Source organism: Amia ocellicauda, chromosome 7, assembly GCF_036373705.1.
Source record: "Amia ocellicauda isolate fAmiCal2 chromosome 7, fAmiCal2.hap1, whole genome shotgun sequence".
Taxonomy (NCBI): Eukaryota; Metazoa; Chordata; class Actinopteri; order Amiiformes; family Amiidae; genus Amia; species Amia ocellicauda.
Window position 1 is genome coordinate 30,125,697 of NC_089856.1, and position 17,610 is coordinate 30,143,306.

A 17,610-nucleotide genomic window follows, 5' to 3' on the forward strand; every position below is an offset into this window, starting at 1 on the left:
TTTTCCAGCATGGCAATCTGTTTAAATTCTGTTGAAACACAAATTTTAGAAAAGCAGCCACAATCTATTACTCTGCGATGGGCCATACAATAGTTTACAAGCCCATGATGATGGCTCAGAACAAAACAAAAAAGTTGCCATTTCAGAACTAAAAGACTAAGATCTACAGTTGTTCATTGTAAAGGCAAATACATGTAGTCTGTAGTACAGCTGTTCACAATGCAATTAATATGTATTAAGGTGCACTGTATTAAAGCATTCTGAAAGCTTGTTGAGACTCTGAGCAGGGCATGAAATGGCATACACCATAACTTTTAATCAGTGCCAACAGCTGTGGTGATATATTATCTACGCTTAAACACAAGAATGGTGTTGTTTTTTAAGTCTTTGTGCCACTGGTCATCAATGGGAACACTTCTGGTCCACTCTGCCACAGAGATAAAAAAAAATAATGAAAATGAAAAGGTTCTGAGATTTGCAGATTGCACCCTAGTGGGCACCAGAGTAAAAGCAGGAAGAAGACTCCAAGTTGCCCTGAGATTGACAGGGAATACTAAAAAGCCTGCTGTAAATAACACAGTATTTATTTAAGTAATACATTAAATCTTTCTGTGCTGTATCTTATGGCTTAAGTAATATGTAACAATTTGCAGAGAATGGCAAAGTAAGGAAATCTGTCTGAAGTGCTCTCGATAAGTGGGGCTACGCGGGAGGCCTGGGGTGGCGGGCGATTAGCGGAAGAGAGCAAATACCTTAATGACTTCAAGCTCAGCGAAGGGGCCCGAGCAAGCCAGGGGGTGCCGGGGCCAGTCATTTTTTTTATTTCAATTTGAGATAATAAATGTCAGATTCGCTTCTGAACAACAAAAAGGCGGCTCAGCCCGGCTGCCAGCTCGGTGGGTTTGGGGTTGGTTCAGACTTGGCAGGGCTGCGGTCCTGGTGTGTAACATTGCAGAGAGCCGAGAGCCAGGCAGTCTCGCACAAGAGTCGGAGAACCGCCGATGACAAAACAGAGTGAGTCTTTCTGGAAACATGCATGTTTGGCAAGGACTGCAGTGTTTGAACAGGGAGAAAGTGTAATCAGGTTACTAACAACAGCAGCAGAAGCCTCTGTACCAATCAATCACAGCAAAAACAGTCAGACAATTTATTAAACTTGCAAATATTCATGTTACATCCCCCCTCCACCCCCTTCCCTGCCTCTCTCTCTCTCTCTCTCTCTCTCTCTCTCTCTCTCTCTCTCTTTCTCTCATGCTATATCTTTCTCTTTCTTGCCTCCTCAATCTCCTTTTTGTCTCTGAATAGGGAGCAGTAGTCTGGAAAGAATACATAAATGTTTGAATGTATTTACCAGCGTGGTAACACTCAGCTCAATACAAAAACATTGGAGCAGTGCTACATTTCACTACACAAAATTGTGTTATTATTTTTTTAAACGTACACTGGTTTCCACCTTTTTTGCTGGTGTTTATTTTTTTTTTATTTTTTTTGGCAAAGTCAGGTATCAAGTAGTGGTTAAGTAATGGAATTAGTTTTCAGGAATAGTTCACTGTGACAGATAGTACATGTCTGGTGTGACCTGTCCTGACCAGCAGTTGCGCCCCGTAGTCACCGAGGTCATGGAGGGTAAAGGCCGTTCCACCTTGTGATTCAGAGGTCAGAAAATCATCCTGGAGGTCAAGTCCATTTTCACAGAGGTCAGGCTCATATAACAGGGCCAGGCAGGTGTACCTGCCTAATGAACAAACGACAAACTCTTTTGAAACCAGACATGCGTGAGGTGTCTGTTAGCTGACAAGCATACTGATTTAGCAGTGATGTCTACCGAATATCACTTGAACTATATACAATTGTCCCACCGATATAGGCACCCCAAAGTGGCAGCATTTTAACCAATCTAGCACAGCTGTCTGATACATTAATCCAGCCGTTTCTGTTAGCCAGCTGAGCATTTACTTCAAAAGCTTCAAATGTTCCTCACAAATTGTTAATAAACTTCCAAAGCAAGGGATTCACCCCGCTGAGTTTCTCACTCTGTCAGAAAGCATGTTCAAGTGTTTATTTACTGTTGTATGTTATACAACAGTAACAGACTTCATTATAAATCAGGGAAGATACTGCACACTAGTGAATGACATAGAAAGGGCTGCAAACTGGAACAAAAATACTATTCAAAACAATTAAACCCAGTAGTATTAATTCTCACATCTGTCTATTCATCAGGGCACATTAGCTGAAGTCCTGGTTACACCACAGTGTTACAGAACATTAGGGAATTGCCAAGAAACACCACCCTGTGGTCATACTGGACTGGCCAACACTAACTGAGGTCGAACGCTGCCAGAGGTCAGGAACACACTGCATATCCCCAGGGACACAGGGTCAACTGGCTTTCCTTCCCTCCGTGTTTGAATTGAAATCATTATGAGTTGAATATGTCCTTCTTGTGTTCCTAATGGTCTTCAGCTCATGACTGAAAGAGACCTATGCCTGTATTTGCTAGAGTGCAGCACCGTCTCCAATATAGTTAGACATTTCACAATTTTTCATGTCCATAAATCGCCAGCTGTAAATAATGAAAATAAATAGTTACAGGTTTTTAGATTAAATCACCGTTCAGGTTTGTGACTGTATGAACTCTATCATAACCTACTATTTAAAATGGATGCATGGTTAATAAAGTCTCATTTTGATGCACTTCAGTCAAAAGCTGTTGGCACAATAAATGTACGTATATAGCCACTCTGCTCAGTTGACCTTTGAACCCACGTGGATGTTCCTCTGCATAAAGGGTCGCCATCACAGCACAGTAAGAATTCACAGAACTCCTCCAGAATGCTACAGGAAACACAGATTCATAGAAATATATGAACAAAAACTTTCCTTTATGTAACACAACTAAATCTGGAATATGAGAGGCGTTGGAAACCCTTAGGTCACATAATTTCATGCTTTCTCAGCACAAAAACTATTTTTATTGTGTTATTGTCTTTTCTTTGTATTTTCTTTTTAGTTGTTTCCTGGTGAATAGATATCTGCCTGTAAAAAGAGAACACACAACATAACTAATACAAATAAATAAACAGAAGGAAAGGAAAAGATAAAACAGAAATAATGATTTATCCTTTGCAGCTGTGAGTTATCTGTGGATTATGGATTTTGTTGTTGATGTTGATGTTGTTTTTCATTTCTAAACTTCAAATATATCTGAATCCCCCGGAGGGCTGTCTGTGGTGTTCTGGAATTCAGACCAAAACAGAAAATAATGGCACCATTAACACTTTGCTGTAAACAGACGTGTGAATTCTCACCTGTAGATTCCTGTGGGAGTTTCCCACACTGCAACTGAGCAGTGTGACTTCGTACACATAAACACAGACCCTCTGCCTTCCTGATTCCCACAATCCTCTACTGTCTCTGTTTGTATCATTCTTAATGTCCACCAATAGAAGAGAGGGGACAGGAGGAGGTGGTGCAGACAGTGTTGGACATACAAGGACAGAAATGATAGGAAACTTAAAGGAAACAGCCAGCAAAATATTAACAAAACTGGTAGAATTACTAAACGGCCGGCCGGTGCCCTTGGCTGTGTCCACTACTGGGAATTAGACTTCCTGTTAGGGCTGAAGACAGCACTCACAGACCAGAACAGACCTGTCCCCCCTTGAAATGGCCCATTAGACTCCTAGGAGCTGCTGTGTCTTGGAAGTGACACTTTTACACCCTGCCACCAGTCTTAGCACACTGATCTCACATCTGGGGGTGTGGCGGGGGGCTTCCTGAGCAAACCAAACACTGTGTAACCCTTCCTACACCCCCCCCACCCACCCACACCTCCTCCTTGAGTGTGTGGGAATGGCAGCTGTCTGTGTGGGGACTCCTGTACCAAGCTATGCACTATTACAGAAAACAGATCCACTGACTCCACAATAAAATAGACCAGAGATTAAAATATTGCGATCTCTCTGTTAACATGTCATCATTTAACATCTCTCTGTTTCATCCTACCTTTTTGATAATTTCTGAAAATGTAACTGAAATTAACTGTGACAGTTAGGCTTTGTTTAGACATATTTGCTTTTTTTCTGAAATATAACAAGAGCTCTGTATTCCTAATGATACTGACCATGAGAATGTATTATTTGAACTAAAAATGAACTGATTTTTGTATATAGTTATACAGTAAATATATCATTAAATAACATGCCATAGAGTGTTCAATATACATGGCTTGACTATTTGTCTGTTTCTATTGGACTTATTTTCTCAAATAAAAAACTACAATAAACCCATTTATTTACTAAGAAAAGCAAATTCATTTAAATTGATATGCCATCAGTAAAAGCACAGCAACTCAAAGACCTTTATGGAAATTTGACTACAACATAAAAGTAGAAAATATGTAAATGTGACGTTCCCTTAGAAACGTTACTTTCGGCAGCAATGTATAAATCTCTGTGCAAAAACCAATGACAGCTGAACAAGACACAATGAGAATTTGCTTACAGTAACCTGCATTCAAATTTCTCCTAATTATATTATGATGTAACCAAACAGCAATACTCAATCTTTGCTATAGAATGAAATACAAAATGTGCGGTTACCTTTATTTTTTGTGTGCAAGATCCCAGAATTTCCCATCGATTAACAGCAGAAATAATACTATTCTACTGTATGCTTTGTCTGACGTGAATAAATTATTTATAAATTGGGAAAACGTTTTTTTTGTCCAGCTTAAATGTTTGTGACATATCCTTCAACTGTAAAGTCACACTGAGTAAAAGAGTGTCTGGTAAAGAATAAATAAAATTAACAATAACAATAAGTCACACTGGGATCTTAAAGTAAATAAATGTACTTCTTCAGATGTTTTGTTTCCGGAAGAGATTGAGAGAGGGCAGCAACACCCCGTCTTGGGGTTGTTAAAGGAATTTGATAACTTCACACACAATTGGCAGTAAGGTTTACAACGGAAAAGTTTGGGCTTTTCCCAAACAGAGACGCTATCTGCTGACTGAAGTGTCAGTAAGGTGAGTCCTAAACTGAGGAGAGGAAGGGGGCAGCAATTAATACAGTGAGCCAGTTGGCTGCTCCTGTATCCTGTGTGAAGGACTTCCTTTACCGAGTTCAAAGAGCTCAGTTGACCTGCCTCATCGCATCTGCACCCCCCTCCTGCCTCTACCTGTAAACCCCCCAGTGCAAATCCACTGTTCCTCCCACCCTGCCTCATGCAGTAGCAAGTAATACTAAGTATGTAAGTAAAATATGTTAATAGATGAATGCAGCTGTATTTCCATCTCCTGTGAGCGCTGATGAGTTTGGTTAACCATTCTGCTTATCTGGGCTTTTGCAAAACATCAAAGCTTCAAAGCAATCACATTCAACACCAAGAAAAAGACATGGTTAACTTCTTCAAGATATCCCAATGTGCTGTGCTGTGCTGTGCTGTGTGGGTGTGCCAGTGTGTGTCTCAGCAGGCAGGGGGCAGTGGACAGAGTTCTCCATCACTGTGTCAATGGCTGATCTGACAGTAGGATCAGTAGGGTGCACGGGGTGTGGGGAGCCCAGGGGGCCCGGGGGTGGGGGTGAGTGGGAGTAGGTGCTTGAAGCATCCTAGCCGGGAATGACAGGACAAAGGCAGAGGGACAATAGGGCAGGGGGGCTCCAAGGGCATGTGTGTGTTTGGGGGGGTGACACAGGATCAATTTGTCAGAGCACAGGGGGTCTAGTCCATCCCTGCAGCCCACAGTGCTGTTCACAGGGATTAGCAGCGCATGCCTGCCTACTGCACAAAGAGAGAGGGAGAGAGTGGGAAAGAATATAGGACAGGGAGGTCTGGAAGCCTGTGAGACTAATCACAAGCACCCTGTTCTCAATCTTGGAGGAGATACTCGTGTAGGGACTAGAGGTGAAGCTGTCAGGAAACAATTGAATGCAGAAGTCCTCTGGTCTGTGTTTTCCCCCTCTAACTTTGCTCTCTGGGTGAAGGTTCAGGAACCAATTCTGGGGGACGGTAAAATAAATGTGTGTAAATGATCTTTTACTCAGCGAGGGCATAATGACCAACAATTCCCAGGTGACTGAGCTTCCAAATGACATTAAACGAAAACATTCTTTATTTTATCTAACAATTGTGACGGTTCCACACAATTGGGCTTCTATTAAAATTGTATTACATAGGAATGGGAACTGAATAGCTTGTATCGTCCAGTCTGTAATGATCCATAACTTGAAACAATGATAGAGCCCATTAAACAGCACAGGGAAGTCAAGCTTGTAGTAAAAACAGAGGCATAATGTGAGGGATGCAAATCTAGTGGTCTGGGATAGGTCAGTTTAGAAGTCTGAGGCCACTCACAACTATGAGGACACTATTAGATTGAACTGCTGGAGAGACCCCAGGCAGACAACTGTATTGTGCTTGTCCTGCAATCCTAAAACAATTATCTCAGCTCTCCAGGTCTCTGCCAAACAATGTGTGCCGTGCTATGGAATAATTTTCACACAAACTGTTTTCATCTGCAGCCTGTTACCCCGCTCTTGACGTTAAACGGTGCGATAAACTAACTACAGGTTTGGAAACGAGCTTTCGGACCATGTGTCCATAAATAATCTGTTCAAGCAACTGTATCACACGTCGCTCCATTTACGAGCAGCCACACACTTATTTGATATGGGATTTGTTAAAGGGTTTTCAAGGAAATGGAGAAAAGGACAGGGTGTAGCAATGGAAATGCTTCCTGTTGCAAAACCCACAGCCAAACTGACCCTGTTTTAATGATCACATTGTGAAGAAATGGATACAATCAGTTTAACAGCATGCAACGTCAAGTATGGTATCTGATATATAAAGCAGCATTCTACGATAATCCCAGAAGAGCTTGATTTCCACACACTGCTGATTTTCTCTGTCACTGCCGATATTGTGGAAGGCGTATTGTCAGAATTTGTAAAGGCTTTGTAAAATCGGCACAGCTCTGAGCTGCATTGTGAGATACACACAGTAACCGATTGTGTGCTGCAAAAGCCACAGCCTCGGTAGTCACTTCACAGCAGTGTTTTTGGTAGTTTTAGCAAAGCAAACACATTAAATGCATTCCACAATACGGAGCTTGTTTGAAGCCCAGCGCACAGAGTCTGTTTCACTTTAGTTTTATGGGTGGAAGGTTTACGAGTTTTCATACCGTGAGTCATTTGGCCGTTTTCATTAAAAACCAGGAAATCATAAAGCAGTTTATATTATTGACTGCTGCTTTCTGGAGGTCACAGCATTCTAATAAATTTAAAAAAGCTTCAATGGCCTCCCATTAGAGCCAACTACACTGGGGAGGGTGTCTCTGCAGCTGCGTGGAGGTATATTGGACGTTGTTGCAAACCACATCTGCAAGGGTCTGATACTACCAAGTAATGGTGATGGACTTGTTACATCATGTAAAAGAGCTCTTTGTGTACAGAAGCCTGTTATGGTGACATCACTCCCCTAGGCTTGGAAGAGCAGACCAACATCCTGGGTTAGGTGACCAGTCTTTCGGTGTACTGGCTTTGATGCATGTTTGGTGGCTGTGTGGATCAGATGCTCACAGGTGTACCTGATATAGTGTTTTGAATCCAAGCAAGGTTTGACCACACATGCTACAGGAGAATAGAGGAACAGACCACTCAGCCCATGAGAACTTGTCATTTAACTAGATCCATTTAAGTAAGACATTGTGTAGTAGGAACAGGAAACCTAGAATCTCAGCGGCCTTGAATGAGAACTTATAAAGAGAAGATTGTATAAAAAAAAAAAAAACGGTAACAGAATTCCAGGTCAACTTATAGATGCTGATACAGCAGGATCTTTCAGCTGCCAATTGAGAGATCCTGCTGTATCAGCTTCTGTTCTTTATACATTTTCATTCAGGGCCTATCAGATTCTGGGGCTGATGGAGCCAAGCTACTCTTGTCACAAAGAAAGCAGTGCAGGTAGAGCAGGTGAAGAGTGCAGTTTCCTGTAGCAACTGTAGATGTCAGACTGGTCCTCTCTCCTCTACCCCCACTTCCTATGAAGGCAGCTCATGCAGGCAGGTGTGTCTTATCTCTGCAGGCCTGAGGAGAGAAACATGTGGCCCAGGTACGTCATGCAGGCAGGAAGATACCTACCATTTTTCTGCTCTTACAATCGTCAAATTCCTTTCTGCAAGAACTGAGCACAATCTTTTTTAAAACAGACATTGATCACACGCATTATTTTGCACCAGGATCTTAACAATTATAGGATAACATAAATAAAAATGTTGTAAATTTTGAGCTGCCCCTTAAGCGCTAGTCCAAAGTTGCTACCCCCTTATCATCAGTACAGTACATCAGCACCCACATCTCCTACAATTGGGCTGGGCTGGGCTCTGTGTCCTTCACTTCACTGCATCTCCTGCTCAGAGTGATCGCAGGCAGCGTGACTCCAGTCTGCATTCTCTGCATTTTAATCACAAGTCTTACTGATGAAAACATTGTGCAATTATAGTCTTGTCTCTGGTAGAGATTCGACTGAAGTCATTTTTGAGGTCCAGTCACCCAGACCAGCAAGAGATATAGTCCGGATATTAGGTCACTGTCTCCATCTTCTCAAGTTGTTTAGCCATGTCTTATGAAATATTTTTTCTAGTGCGCTGTTATCTGTGCTGATTCAGAGATAGATAAAAACACAACAAAATTATCGGTGCCTCAAGGGGGCAAGTTAGTTTTGCATCTTGCATTCCTTTTAACGAGCCCTGGTACTTTGCTGCCCTCTTTACTCTTTCCACATGGTGAATTGTTCTCATTTCCTTGTTTAACCATACAGCCCAACTCACTCACCCACAGCAGCTCTGAAGTGACCTCCAAGGGGTTGTGTCACTTCCCTGTCCTTCCTCTGTGGCTCAATATCAAGCTGGACTCTTGCAAGATGGTTTGTTAGTCACTGCACAATGCTTCTTAATCGCCAGGGACCTGAAACTGGGCTCAAGCTGTTAACCAGAGTGAAAATATCAGCACTAGAGGAGAAGTCAGGCTCCCCTCCACACACTCCCCCGTCCAGCCACAAGCTCCCCTAATTACAGAACTGTGTCTCTGGCACAAATTAAATCAGAGTGCGGAGTCAGAGGCTGACGGCTTTGAAGGCAACGAGACGGGGGCATTGGGGAGAGGGGAATGAAAATTCAAAATTCAATTTCATTTTCATTTGGAAAATCTAAATAGAGTGTAACTTTAACCCCTTGGAGTCGGCTTTTCCAATTTGACAGATTATGACAGCGTATCAAACCCCGTGCCCCCCCTACCTGCCCCCCCAGCACTGAGCAACTCCCCCGTCTCCCCAATCTCGTTAAGCTAATTAACTCTGCAATCCACAGCCAGGGCTGCCAATAAGTCCATTTCATTTCATTTCATTTGTTTTTACTCCCCGTCTCGCTCTAATCAGATTTTATCGAAAGGGCCGCTTCGGCACCTTAACGGGATAACCCTGCGAAGACCAGCCGTGAGATAAGAGCTCATTAGTCTGTTATTCTGTTCTTAATGAGCAAGCCGTGGGGAAGAGGGATGAACTGAGCAGAGATTGGAGAGCTGTTGCGCAGGCCTGCGACAGGAGACCGATCGCTGTCTCTTCAGGGCAACAGACAGGACACAAACTCGTGGCAGAGGATGGCAGTACTCTGGGGGTCACTAGGCCTAGGGTATCCTGAGGTTATTTGGGACTTGGAGACTGTTGGTATTTTAAAATTACATCTTTGCCTACCAGCTTTAATTTCAATTAATTCTACACACCAAGCTTTTGGTCATATCCAAATTTGCTGAAGTGTTGATGTCTGTTTAAATGCCATTTAATTGTGCAGTGTTTTGTGGATATTGTAGTTATAATTAGACAGTATTTTATGAATGGCATGTGATGTATGACATAATATAAAAGTTAATATTATTATTAGCACTGAAGTATAGGAGGAAACAGCTGTGGCAGCATGCAGAAAGCATGGCATGATTCCAGTTCAAGTGGATTTCTAACAGCAAAGACATCAGGATTTATTGAGACGTACATAGAGGAGGGAAGGACAACCACATAACACAAACAAATCGTGTGATGTGATATAAACAATTAAATTGAGAGAATGGACAGACTTGCCAGACAAATCAGCACTGATACTAAAATAAAGCAGGGGAAGAGACAAGCTTAAGTAAAAATAAGCTTACAATTAAATACAATTCACATTATTACATAAGAGATCATAGATGATGCAGCCCCTTATTGTATATAGGATTACTGGAAGCACATGCCCCTTATGTTGCCCAGGGCTAGGAAAGGGTTTTGTTCCACTGGGCAAATAATGGTAGCCCAGTGCTGTTGTTAACACAGTCCATCCTGAGCCGAGAAGTAAGATGGCCAGCCCTGTGCAGCTGTTCTCTGCTACTCTGTGGTAGATGGAGGTGAAGGATGTGCTATGGGACTCTGTTCAGGACAGATACTTCCACACGGATGACCACATCTTGGTGGCAGACCCTTTCATCCAGTTGCAAGTGTGACTTTTACTGCCCGGCGCTGCAGGAAAATAGTCATAAAAAAAGGCGAAACAGGGGGATAGGATAGAGTGTGAGAAAAAGCAGCAGACCGGGAGATGGCACTCTCGGTTAGGTGTGAAACACCCCTACCCTACCCCAGTCTGACTGGCGGTGTGTCTACTTCATTTTATGAGTTATCTCATGCTGCATAAACAGCAGAGCCTGGTGGGTAACATTGACGTTACTCCCAAGCTTCTCAGAGGGAGTGTTCAAATCCTCCATGCATGTGTTTTCTTGCCATGCTCAGTAGCGTGCCTGTGACAAATGTTTGAGTGTGGGCTTTGAACACGTATGCCACACATTACATATTCTCTCTCTGTCACGTCTGCTCACTTTAATATAGCAGGGCTCTCAACATGATTAGAGAGATAGGTAGATTGTTATTAAGGTATACAGGAATACTAAATCTGATAAGAAAGTATAGAATTTGTCAAACTAATCTTTTGACTGGATTTGGTTGACTGAGATAGAGAGACTTGCGTGGTAAGGTCAAAGCTGGACTGCAGGTCCCACATGGAGGCGGCCAGGCATTATGTTTCATTTGAATAAGTAAATAGTTTGGGAGTTGTCTGCTTTATCAAGTGTGAATTTAATTTACAGCTTTTATTTACAGAACCTTAGCCTCGAGTGCTGATGAGGACGTTTCTGCAGAGTTGAAATTCATATGAGTTTAATGAAATAAGAGGGGGGGGGGGAGGGGGAAGAGAAAGTGTGAGAGAGAGGAAGAAAGGTAGAGTGAGAGATGCGCAGTGACCTTGGCACTCAGTACATAGAGTACAGAGAGTTTTCCGCACTGTCACTGCTCATGGGAATCACAGACCTTCAGTGTCTTCTGCAGATCCTGAGAGTCAGAGTCCTGGCCGGCACGGGACAGAGAGAGGAAGAGCGAGACAATGTGGCAGGCAGTGTTTGAGTAGCTGATTGGCTGCACTGTGCACAATAGCTCAAGCTGGCATGCTGGACTGCAGTATGCAAGGAAGTTAAAAACCCATAATTCTTGCAAATAAATGTGAGACTAATTTATAAATTAGCAGAACACATTGATCCCCAGATTAAAACCCATTTAATATTGTGTGTCAGTCAGCAGAAAAGGAACGGAATCAATGGGAATTTATTAACAAATGTCGGGAGTAGGCAACTCCGAAGCAGATCGTTCCCCCCACCACAAACCAAATAAAAAAAGGATAAATACCACGTCACAACCCCCTAGTTTTCATTGTTTCACATCTCACCACCTCCCCAGTCACCGACTCTGCAGCAGCTCCTTGGTTCATTCTCTAAAAAAGGCAAACAAAATGCAAGGTTATATTGTCAAAAGTGTAGAATTTAAAACAAGGGCAGTAATGTTCAGACTGTACAATGCACTAGTTAGAGCTCATCTGAATACTGTGTACAGTTCTGGGCTCCACACTTCAAGAAAGATATCGCTGCTCTAGAGGCAGTTCAGAGGACAGCAACCAGACTTATTCCAGGTCTGAAGGGAATGTCCTACCGAGAGACTGAGGACCTGAACCTTTTCACCCTTGAACAGAGGAGACTATGTGGGGACTTGATTCAAGTCTTCAAAATCATTAAAGGCATCGACCACATCAAACCAGAGGAGCTTTTCCAGATCAGCAGGGACACACGCACCCGGGGACACAAATGGAAATTGGGCTTCAAGGCATTCAAGACAGAAAACAGGAGACACCTCTTCAAACTCCCAAGTGATGTGGTTAAAGCCGACAATTTGTGAACATTTAAAAATAGACTGGATAGGATCCTTGGATCACTTAGTTATTAATGGACACCAAACGAGCATGATGGGTCGAATGGCCTCCTCTCGTTTCTAAACTTTCTTATGTTTCTTATGTTGTGGACACGGCTGCCAGACTGTCCTTCCCTCCGTCAAGTCAGTAAAGGCATCATCACGACTAATCACCCACATCAGTTCAAAATTGGGGTTGTAGACTATTGAATTATAATCATGGAAAGAAGGGGCTCACAGACCCGGCCTGATCTCCACCTGTACACAGGTAAGGAGAATTTGTATAAAGCTGTGAGTTCCACAATAACAGGCCCCAAAACCCCCATGTATTCCCCAGACTGTCAAGGAGCTGATGATGTGGCGTCCTGGAATGTTCTGACAGAGCTGGTGTTAGGAGACAATTCCTTGTCACACTGCTGCTCTTATACTGAGCTGGAATTGCAAAGGGTTCATTACAGCCCACTTGGTTCAGGAAGCGGTTAATAGCTGTTGAGAGATGAACAGTGTGCTCGGTTGGCAGTTTCAGTCTCGGAAACAACAGCTAAATGTTTTCATCGTCGGGCTGCAAGTGACTCAACTGCCGGTGCTAACAACCTTCTCATTAATGACGGATGGTGAAGATTCTGTCAAGGGTTTTGATTTCTAAAACAACAATTGTCGAAATGCGTTTCCTGGCAGAACACAGAGGCCCACATAATTGTGAAGAAGGAGTCACCTTGTTTGGGGGCTGAGATGCAGCAAGCTTTCTGCACCCATGTGTCACACATCAGACAGACCCAAATCCTGAAACCCTCAGCCTACCCAATGAATCATATGTATCAACTGGTGGGATGACTGGTGGATAGTTTGTTGTTGAGTTCAGACTCATTGAATATATGAGTCTGCTTGCTGATGTCACCCAGCTTGGTTCTCAGTAGTGTACAAATCTTCAGCCCTTTGGGACCAGTCTGTTGATGTTGACTTGTCACTTATCTGGGCTGTTCTGCTCAGGTGCCCTTGATCTTAGCTTCCAAAAGCACTACAGATGTCAGTCTGTCCATTATTTTGCCAATTCACTACACCATTAGACCAGATGGGATCAACCATTAAATCAGGTATGGAAACGCCACAAAATCTTCAAAGATGTTAGGCAGACAACAGCGAGAAAACTCCTCTTAGCTAGAGTGCACATTTTAAACTATGGGAGCCTCAGTAATCCTATAGTGTACCATTACAGTGGACACAGACAAAACAAACCAACCAGGTGAGAGAGAGAGAGAGAGAGAGAGAGAGAGAGGGAGAGAGAGAGAGAGCGAGCGAGGTGGTGGGTGGGGAGATCAGTCCTTAATAAACTTAAATCCAAATCCAAAGTGCTCATTCGGCAAATCCACACAATACACATATTTACATTTCAGTAAATGAGTTGGAAAGCTTCCATCTAGTTAACCAGGAAATATCTGATACCGAGTTGTAACGTGCACAGAGATATGGTCGTGGGAATTGAAGCATTAATGGACACAGTGAGACTGCAAAATACTGACAGTGACATAACACACACACAAAGCTTCTCCAATTTAAACCGCATTACAATTAAGAATACAAATAAATAATGACATCATTGAAAACAATTGTCAAAAAAGTTTTTCTTCTTTCAAACTTGTTTTTGTTTTTGATATCAGACCAGAAAGGAAGAAAAACAAAACAGTGTTGGAAGTGATAATACAAAGGGTTGGGTAAGGAGAAGGACTGACAGACAAGCAGGCACACTGCCAGCCCAACCTGTAGACAGCTTTATGGTATCATTAGGTTTTTTTATCAATTTGTTTGCAATAAATCTTTCAGTCATTACCTGTCAATTCAGCACCTGGCCTCTGTAAACAGAGCCCCATTCTTTCCCGGGAGCTGCAGTGTTTTGGCAGGCGCTGGCTGGGCGAGCTGTTCGTATTGGTGGGTTCCTAGATCCAACATTACCTTCTCCGGCAGGAATCCTTGTGCTCCCACAGTGGTTCTGTGTTTGAACTCGCTTTGAGTGATACACAAATGAGCATTCTCACTTCCCTCTGCTGACTCTGATACATTGTGTTCATTGTGTTCTCACTAACGACTCTAAAATGCTCCTTATTCTGCTTTCATTACAGATATGAAAATATTCACTCTTCCCAGCTCGGAATAATGCTTCTGCAACAACTATTCTTCACATGTTATTGGTAACTCTAAAGCACTCCTTTGAAAGAATTGTATAGATCCAAAAATGTTCTATCCTACTATCTTCATGATCATGAAACTGAAGCATTCCATTTTCAGTTCATTATAATGATTCTAAAGTTCTCCAATCTCTGTTGCTGACGCTGACTAGTACAGTCCACTTTCAGTCCTGAATACTGATTCTAAAATGACTTCATTCTCATCTCTTAATAATGACGGTCGGTTCTGATGCTAAAACACTTCATTCGGAGTTAATATTGCCTCTTAAACAATCCTTTCCCAGATGGTAACACTGAGCAGTGAAGCACTTTATCTTCACACAGTGATCATGAAAGCTGTGCATTCAGTCCAGCTGCAAAGCCACTCTCTATAATGTGGCCAACAGACTGGTTGATAGGTCTGGGGAATGTCATGTGAGCGGTCAGTGAGAGACTCCAGACAATATCAACAGTACACTACAGTACATCGCAGAGTACCGCCAGTACTACTGCTGCTTGTATGTACCCATTGATCAAAATTAAGTCACAACAATATATATGCCTATTTTCCCAAAGGTGCCTGCCCAATCATATAAACAGTTTTATGTTTTTGCTTCATAAACATTTCATTGTCACTTGTCCAGAACAACAGGTCGCAGTGCAGCCCTGCCTAGGAGTTACATTGAGTGAATTGTGTCTCAGGCACAAAATGAAGACAGATATACTGTAGGGGAGGAAGGAAAGAGAGGGGGGGAGAGCATAGGGAAAGAGAGAAAGGTAGAAAGAGGGTGGGGATGGAGAAAGAAACTTAAAAGCAGAGGTACATGTAGAGGAAGCAAGGAAAGAAAGGCGAAGAGTATAGGGGGGTGGGGGGAGGTTAGATAACATTGGCAAAGATGAAAAGAGGAATAAGGCAGGGATGGAGTAAGATAATGAGGGAGAGTGAAAGAGAATAAAAGGAAAGTATCTTTAAAAAGTGTGTATGGGGTGGCTGGAGCTGGAGAAAGAGTGCCTGATTTATTAGAGCAAGTGAGATGCGGGGTTCAGAGAGATGGCCTGCCTGTGATCTCCCCTAAGTGTTCCAGCGCCTTGGGAGTTATGGGGATTAGACGTTGTGAAAACTTCACTGTCCGTCCAAGCCTGGAATTTGCCTCAAAGCCTACTGAGCTTCTCCAGATCTCTCAATCCCCCCCACCACACACACACACAACACGCACTCCCGCCCATCCCACAGGGAAGCTGATATGGCCATGTCCACAGTGCATTAGCATTTGCTATTAGGTAGCCAAAGGAGACTGGGGGTAGGGCTTGGGGTGGGCGGGTATACGTTTGAGAAAGTTCCATATGGCAATAAAATGTCTGCCACTTTACTTATTGAATTTCTAATGTGCGCCAGGTGTGGAGCCCAGAGTGCATAGCTTTCCCCTTGCCACTTTTTAGACCTGCTTGCACTGAACTGCAGGAGCTACTCCAATGCAGAAATCCACTTTCCTCTTCTTCCCTCTCTTTCTTACAATAACTGTATTTCTCTGTTGACGTTTTAGCAAACCCAAACAGCAAATCAACTAAAAAGTCTAACATTCTTATATATATTTGGAAGTACATACTTAAGTTAGATTGTAAATGCAAACCTGACAGATTGGAAAGTAGTGAAATTTACTCTACTCATATTTCTGATTTAAAAGACATTCCAGTTCAGGATATTCAGTCTGGTTTTATTTTCAAGTTTCATGTGTTACATAAACTATATATCAACCGAGTGCTTCCTTGCATATATATATATATATATATATATATATATATATATATATATATGTGTGTGTGTGTGTGTATGTGTGTGTGTGTGTGTGTGTGTGTGTGTGTGTGTGTGTGTGTGTGTGTGTGTAAAAAGTCTACTTCCCCTCCCATCTTCCCCTCAGAATAGACAACACAAACAATACACACAGGTGTAAGTGCAGCACTTAACATGAACAATTGCAGACATTACTGTAATACCCCTCCTCTACATTGCCCCTGGGGCACAGGACCAGTATATTGTTTTTGGTGCAATTGAGGCGAATTTCTAAAGCCCTGATTACCTGAAGGGTCTTCTGTTGTAGGGTAGTGATAGTTGCTGCAGCCTCACACTGTTTTATTCATTATAGCACAAGAGATCTTTGGAATTGTGTTTGTTCTTATTGGTTTTTGTAAAGAAAATAGTTAATACATTATTAATTATAATTAATAGATGCACTATAATTCCTACATTGTTTAACACACATGTGGCCTATAAATAAATAAATATGTATCAATAAATAACAAACAAGCAAATACATATATACATTAATCAATATATTAATAAGTTAATGAGAAAGTATATTTTCCTTAATCCTGAAACCAGGTGTGTTAAGTTCTACACATTGCTTATGAAAATCTTTCCTTCACCACTTTTTCTTGATGCAAACCACAATGCTTTAACCATACACCCAACTTTCACAACAGACTGTACGTGTGGAAAGGAGTTTGGCTTTCACTCTGAGATACTTTCAAAATAATTCAGAAACATTTATTTCTTAGCAAGTTATATATGTATAAATTGAAACTGTTGTAAAGCACGATTAAATGGGAACACAAGAAAAATAATACGGTGAAGGAGAACAGCTCAAACCACATCTTTAATTAGACACTAAATTGCCATGTATGGTCAAAGTAAATCATACAGTGAGATCCAAGATATTCATATTTGGAACACAGATGCCATGGGAACCCAGGCATTGAGAAATAATTTGCAGGTATTCTATCTGCCCTGGGTTATCAGTGCCTTGAATAGGAGGTGACCCAAGGGATTACAACTTCTTAACCTTCGCGTGTCAGCATAAACACACTGACACAACAAACACACACAGAGCAACAAACCAGGGCAGGCTGGTCTTTAATCTCACTCTCACCTCCCCGAGTCTCAGAGCCTAGCATAACAGCCAGCCCTAACTCAGGAGACACGCTCGTTACGGGATTTATAGCGTCTCCCACTAAGACTTTAAGAGTGAAAAATGGACCCTGCCCTGCCATAACAATGTGCCTCATGTTTTGCTTTTTCTGGTACATTTAAACTTTAATATATTATCGTATTAGGGTTTGATCTGTAAATTAGAGGTC